Source organism: Lactuca sativa, chromosome 7, assembly GCF_002870075.4.
Source record: "Lactuca sativa cultivar Salinas chromosome 7, Lsat_Salinas_v11, whole genome shotgun sequence".
Lineage (NCBI taxonomy): Eukaryota > Viridiplantae > Streptophyta > Magnoliopsida > Asterales > Asteraceae > Lactuca > Lactuca sativa.
Window position 1 is genome coordinate 109,400,404 of NC_056629.2, and position 7,841 is coordinate 109,408,244.

The following is a 7,841-nucleotide window of genomic DNA, read 5'->3' on the forward strand; positions in this document are numbered from 1 at the left end:
TTCAACTTACCTAGATGATGATTTTTGTGAAGGATCCTCCTTGCAAGGCTCTTGAATCTCGAAATTTTGAAGGGAGAGTGAAGGGATATGTGGTGTGTTCTTGAGAGTGTTTAGGTGAATGAGTGTGTGTGTGTGTGATACTCTCAGCCGAGAACAAGGAGAAGAAGAGAGAGGGAGTGGAAGTGACACTTCTAGATACATGTTGGTCCATGCATGGAGGCATGTGAGGTATAAGTGAGGTGGCACTCCATAAGTCAACTCTTCACCCTTGGATTTGGGCTTTGGGCCGAAATTTTGAAAGAAAAAGGAGAGTATTGGGCTTTAATGCCCCTAAGCCCATATTAGAGTTAGGTTTGATGATTGTTGGCCCTATAAAATATAAGTGTGATTTTTATACTTTGTTGGGCTAGTTTAGGTTAATTATGGTTCATAATATTTAATTTATTTCATTCTAGGCCCAATATGGCCCAAAATGTTGAAATAAATGAAAGTGGGTCCAATTAGAGACCATTTAAAGGTTCTAAGCCCATGATAGTCAAATTGGAAGCTTATTGGTCCATTGAGTCAAATAAGGAAGTCCTAGTCCAAAATGGACCTAAACAAGAACTTCTAGGGTTTCTAATTGCTTGTTGACTATTTGTAGTACTTGTATGGTGTATTGGATTGAAATTTTGTTGTCATAGAGTAAGCATCATACATGCTCTTAAGTTTTTGATTCTACATTTTACTTGAGTGTAGTGATTACAAGACACAAAATTTCTAGTTGTGACATAGAGAGTTGTAGATAATTTGTTTAGTCAAAGGAAATATAATAAGAAAATAGACAAAATAAAGATTGATTTTTGAAAAAAAAAGCGAAAGAAAATTACTTCCTTCAAGATATATTCGAAAAAAGAAATCGTTCCATGGAGCACCTGCTTAGGGTTTTTACAACATAAGCATTTTCGTGTTCAATAATGAGCATTAGAGAGAAAATAGACAAATTAAAGATTGAAATTTTTGAAAAAAGATAAAGAAATTTACCACTTTCAGGATATATCGGAAGGGGACAGGCGTTCCATGGAGCAACTGCGCCAATCAGAGTTTTTACCATATCGACATCTTCGACTTTAGCAGCGATTAGCAGCTGAAGCGATTAGGGTTTGCACTTTCTGAGTATCACCATCGCGTGTCGGTCTGGTAGTCGAGGTATACCCTAAAAAAGAGGTTTCATTGTGATCTAGTGGATGGAATCGGTGATAGCATTGATTTTGAGGGGCAGCGTAGTTGACAATCGAAAGATTGAAGAGACGGTGTCACGATGATGAAGAAGGGAAAGAAAAGACGTATCATTGGAAGCCCATAAATTTGAAACATGTGAAGCCACAACTCTACAATCAAAGTATAATATGTCGATGAGTTTAAAGAGAGATGAATGGTTTTCAAGAGTCGTTGGGAAGCATCGAGAGGAAGATAATGCATACGAATGGATTGTAATGAAGGGGTGATATGTGTGGAAATTGAGGTGGTGGTAGGTGGTGATGAATATGAGAGAAGATGACGAGTGAAGGTAAAATATGGGAAGGTGCGAGGCGAGAGATTTGAGGCAGTGGATGGTTACGTGGAGGGATTAAACTAATCAAAGTAGTGGTGGTAAAGGAGAAGACGACCTGTGTACACAATGAATAGTATCTTTGACTACTAAAGAATATATATACATATATATATATATATATATATATATATATATATATATATATATATATATATATATATATGAGTGGTCCAATAGAAAATAATTACTGCTAATAAGGGTGCTTCAAAATTACTATATTATATAATTGTTTGTTTAAATTTAACAAAGAAAAAAAAAACCCTTTAATTTTAATGATTCAATATTTTTCTAATTTTTCTTATAAATTCAAACTTCTCAAATATTTAAACCTTCATATTTCATTTGTTTTTTAAAAATAACTTATTTAATATATTTGTCTCACAACTGGTGTTTGTGTGTGTGTCTATATAACCGCGAGAAATATCCTCCACCAATCATTTCGTCATGGGCACAAACGTCAAATTCATTTACCTGGTCGTGACGTGTTCGCACGCGGCACACGCGCATGGAACGTAACATGGACTCGAGGGAATAATCATGTACGATGAAATTGAAATCTTATGAGGCCTTTCTTTTATTCATGAGATGCTTATGTTTAGGAGTATTAGATAGAAGAACGGGTAAGAGTTTTGCAGATTGAATAGTTCTTTACATTGTATCTAATTGTTCTAACTTACTCGCTAATGAAATTGAAATCTTATTTACATCATGTATTCTTGTGAATCTTATCTTTGTTTGAATCGTGAATCTAAATTTTCCTTCACAACATACTTGTACAAAGAGAAACATATTACGTAAATAATTATATTATTAACTTTTATGTTTCAGGGGTCAAAAGGTTTTTCTTGCTCAACTAGATGTGAATAACCAACATTTCAACTAGATGTGAATAACCAACATTTGGTTTTTGTCTCTTTTCAATGGTTTTAAAGTATTTTGATGTAGTTGATACAATATTACAAGAAAAAATTATTATATGTTGTATTATTTTTTATTTAAAAGAAGTAACAAAATATTTATTTTTAACTCAAATTCCTATGCTTTTCGTATACGCCTCAAAGAAAGCAAACTATTATCAATTAAAGACTATGTGCTTCATTCAGTTTAGCAAAGTGAGTAATAGAAGGACCTTTCATATTGTATTTTCTTTTATTTTAACTAGTTGGGTTACCCCGCTCAGCGGGGTTTGGTTAAGAACATAGTTTTAGTCTTTTGGTTATTGGTTATGTATGTGGTGTAGTGATAGGTAGTGTGTCGTTGATTGTTATATTTAAGATGTAGGGTTAATTATTGTTACTATGTGGGACAGTTTACTAAACAGGAGAATGTTTTGATTTATTTATGCATGGAGAACGGGCTTGAATAATAAAAAAACACCCTAAAATGAAATTTATAATACAATGTACTTTGGTTTTTGGTAAAAAATTAAACAAATTGAAAAATACAAACAAAAAGATGAAAAGTAAAAGTACGTTGCTATTCAGTACATGTGCCAAGTAAATATGTGAAAAAGTACACTGAATAAATATTGACTACGACCAAAGAAAACCAAATGTAAAACTAAATCTAAAAAGTCAAACTCAAAAGTCTTTGTTTTAAAGAAACAAAAAAGAGACACAAATATACAAACATCAAGTAGACAGTAAGAAACTTAACCGCACAAAAACAGATACTTATACTGTTAGATTCACTCCTTTGAGATTTGCTCCCACATGATTTCCTTGGAATAGAAGCCCATCCCACAGTGTAAGAACTAAAAAACAACCAATAATGAGAACAAATCAATGAAAAGAACTATTTGAAATTTAGGTAATTAAACATAGAAACTAACCACTTTCCCAAGGAAGCATATTCATAAATATTGAAAGGAACCATGGTCTAGAGCTGCATGTGGGACAACCTGAACTGTCCAAGGTATGCAAGGGCACTTTCATCCAAAATTGTTAAATTTGAAATTTTTTTAAGTAAAAAAAAACGTTATATAGGGGCATTTTGGTCCAAAACTGTTCAAATTGATTTCACCATATGCTTGAAAATAACAGTCTAGATTTAGTTAAAAAAAGTAATGGTCTCTTTAATTGTCACAAAAATCATGTGTTTGATGTGTTCTTGATGAAGGAAAAACTCAAAACTAACCTTTGTGTCTTTTGTATTGAGTTTTGCATTGAGGTTCAGCTGCATCATCAACAGTCAACGTCACAAGTCAAATTAAATAATTTGATAAATCATAAAACTGAAAGTTTTCAAATGAATCTAGATGGGAGCTACAAAATAGAAAGTTTTATCTCAAGGATTCAGAGCTAAATCCACATGCAAATTTAACAAAAACCCTATTGATGATTTAACAAAAAGATACGATTAGTAATTCAAAAGGTGTATCGTGACCCGTTACTAACTTCACTGGTCACACTAATCACTCAGATCAAAACAAAATTAGCGAAATTGGATAAAACAATAACGCTACTGTTAAATGACTTAAATCTACAGAAAAGTGGATAAAATTGATTTCTGAACACTGAAAATGCAAAAGTGTATTCAAGAATAACAAAAAGAACACATACCCTGCCATCAGAATCATGCCTTATTCTCGCCTACCTCTTCTTTTTCTATGACAAAATAAAAATGGTCAAAAACGTGTTTTTGGCAACAAAAAGAGGCAAATTAGGTAGATTTGCTTACCGACATCATGCGGTTTGGCAGTCCCTCCATTTGGTTCTATAATACAACAACAACAACAACAACAACAACAACAACAACAACAGAAACAGAGTCTTCAAAACTCACAACACATTGTCATGTAATCTTTCAAACTTCCAAACTCATCGACTTGAACATCAAAACTCCTGGTGAATTGGATGGTTTATTCAGATGCAAAAGAAAGAGACTTTATGCATGTATATGGCTCACTTGGGCATAACCCAACTTTATATACCAATTCTTAAAAACACCTTTAAATTCAGAAAACGATCAATAACACGTGCAAATTGATTAATTGATTATGATTGTCGAAAAATCAAAGCATTTTGAACTTAAATTTTCCAAATTAAAATCCATTTCACATTCACATGACACGTCTCCATAATAATATCTACAACTTTGCATTAATATCAGATAATAGAGCGTACACGTATACTGTCTTCACTCCCTGTTTAATAAAATGTTGAGAAAAAAATCAATATTTTTATAAAATAGGACCAAAGCATTGTTTCTTTTTTACACACTAACGTCATTAAGTGAAACAAACGCGTCCCTTAAATCTTTAAGGAAGATCATTTAGTAAACCTGAGTTCAGATAGTGTTTCATATGTTCCCAATTATGCATTCCAGAGTACTTTTGCAAGCCAAATCTTCATGGCTACAATCTTGTGTATACCTTCTAAACTAACACTCCAAAATGGCATGCATAACACCAAGCCAAAAAGATTATTGATTTTATATGTTATACAAAAAATATTAACCTCAATTCAGATTGTCTTTCAGTTTACATAATTATCCGTGTAGGTCAGCAAACTGCAACATATAATAGAAACATATTACCATCTTTTGAGCATTTCCACAAACACTTCATGTGCACTTTACTTCATCATATTAACAACTTCTATAGACCATTTTTTTCAACCGACATGTAGCCAACTAAGCTGAAAAACGACATGTACGGAAAACCGGTTTGGGTTTGCCCTTGATTTTGGAGTTGTTGTTGGATGTGTTTGATGAACTTGTTAGAATTAACCTAAATATATGAAAATATGATGAATAAATAAGTAAACACTCAAAATAATAGATGATGAAGATGAGAAACACATGGGTTGCAGTTACCTTCCCCTGCTACAACCAAGAAACTTGTCGGAAGAAAAAGATATTGTGTATAATTGATTACCTGAAAGGAATACCAATGTCATTGCCATATTTCTCCAAGGCTTTACATGTCATAAACTCATAATCACATTGTGTATGACAAATTCTTTTAGTTTACACCCTCATAATCTTATAAAAAGTAAGTACCTATTCATAGCTTTCTTTAAAATGAAATCTTTAAGGAAAACAATTTCGTAAAAAAGTTATAAAAAAAGGGAGGGACAAAATGGTCTTTCCTGGTTAATATAAAAAATTGAACGTTTTGTTTTCGCTGTCAGTATGCTTACTAAAAAAGAAACATTTGAGAACTTTTTAAAGAATATAGAACAATGAATTGGAAATGAATATCAAATTATGAATTGATCACCATATTTAACGCTTTCACTTGATGATATGTGTTCATTATTATTTTTGAGATGATCTTTGAGAACTATCCACTGGAATACTCTTTCCAGCACCTGCAATGTATTCACATAAATGTTAAGCCTATAAAGAAATTCGAAAAAGTACCTATGCTTTACAGACAAAGCAAGGAAAAGCTTCCGATAAGCTAAACACCTAAAGATTAAGCAGTGATCCATGAACATCAAAGCAAACCTATAACGATCAAGAACTTACAAATACAAAATTAGAGTTGAATTCCCATTAGCTTCTATAAGTGGTATAAAATAAGGCCTTGAATTCCCTTTAGCTTAAAAATTGATTTTTTTTCGAGATTACCTTCTTTTTCTGTTGAGTTCATTGTCACACATATCAATCTTCAAACTTTTAATCCATGACCACCAATTAGAGAATTAAAAGTAATAATTTACAGACCTGCAAATTCAAAATCAAAGATTGAAAGGTCTCAATTTCCTAATCTGAAGACTCAATGTTGTAAAAAGATGAGTTACAGGTGATACATATGCCATAAAAGGGAAATTTTGGGGTTAAAGGGCTCTTTCAAGCATTTTGTCAAACACCTGTCGTGCAACGCAAATGGACTCCATTTGTTTTCAGCATTAATCACAAAAATAAGTCCAGGTTATAGTACCACCTTAGGATGAAAATTCTTCATCTGGTTAAAGAAAGTATTTTTTTTAAAAAAAATGCAGCATGGAAGAACATAATTATGAAATTACCTTATTTCCAGAATCACACTAATCTTCTACGTAATATTAGGGCCAGGCGTTAGGCTTTGATAAAAAGAACCTAATAATTTGTGCCACTAGTAGCTGCATCGCCGGTGTATGATGTTGCTTAATCAACCTATGTCACAGAAGAAGAGAAAATATCTTTAAAAAAACAAAAAAGAAAAAGAAAAGATATAGCAGAAGATGATGGATTTTGAAAACCGTAACCTGAACGGCGATGGTCAACAATCAGTAAGCTGACCGGTGGTACCGGTGCATCATTTTTCAGACCTGTCTCAGTCGATTGCAAGTATTATTGGACCGCCGGAAGTAGTAACTCATGCTTCATGTTCCCTTAAAAGAGAGCAGAACCTGACATCGGTAACACCTCCTCACCATCACCACCGGTAATACGCCTCCGTCCTGCGGCCGTTTCAACCATTCAACGAAGATCCGTCAGGGATTTCGGATTTGGGAGAGATCCTGTATTGATAAGGCGGTAGGTAGAAACCCGTTTTCATCAGGAGGATACGAAGGGGTGGAGAAGAATCCAGAAACGCGAAGATAAACATCAAATACAAATACAGACAAATCCAACCGATGAACAACACAACGAAATCGATCGGTGGGATGGTTTTAGGGCTTCTACACGATTCTGATAGGAGAAAAAAAGATTGGATAAGAACGAAGAAATTGATGGAACGATTAACCTACATCTGTGGAATAAAATGACCGGGAAAGGGAACTTTCCCAACACGAACCGGTGGGGGAGACGTGGGAATGACACGTATCAGCCCCATCCTTATCTTTACACAGGGACCAAATTGCCAATACCATAAACATTAGTGCCAAAAATCTGAACCACTAAAAATATGAAAACTTATGGGCCATTTTTGCCAAACTGTTCACCAGTTCACTATTCATGTTGGAAGCCAAGTTTAATATATATATATATATATATATATATATATATATATATATATATATATATATATATAGATAGATATAATTACTTTCTTGACCTTCAATTTTTACTTAATCATGCTTAAACTTTTTAATACTTACATAAATAATCCTTATAATTATAGAGGTTATTCATTTTTTCACATTAGATCTTATCTATTCAATCTAATGAGTAAGTGTACTAGATTTTTACTCACGGTTCCTATCATTTTTTGAGTTTCTATATATATATATATATATATATATATATATATATATATATATATATATATATATATATATATATATATATATATATATATATATATATATATATA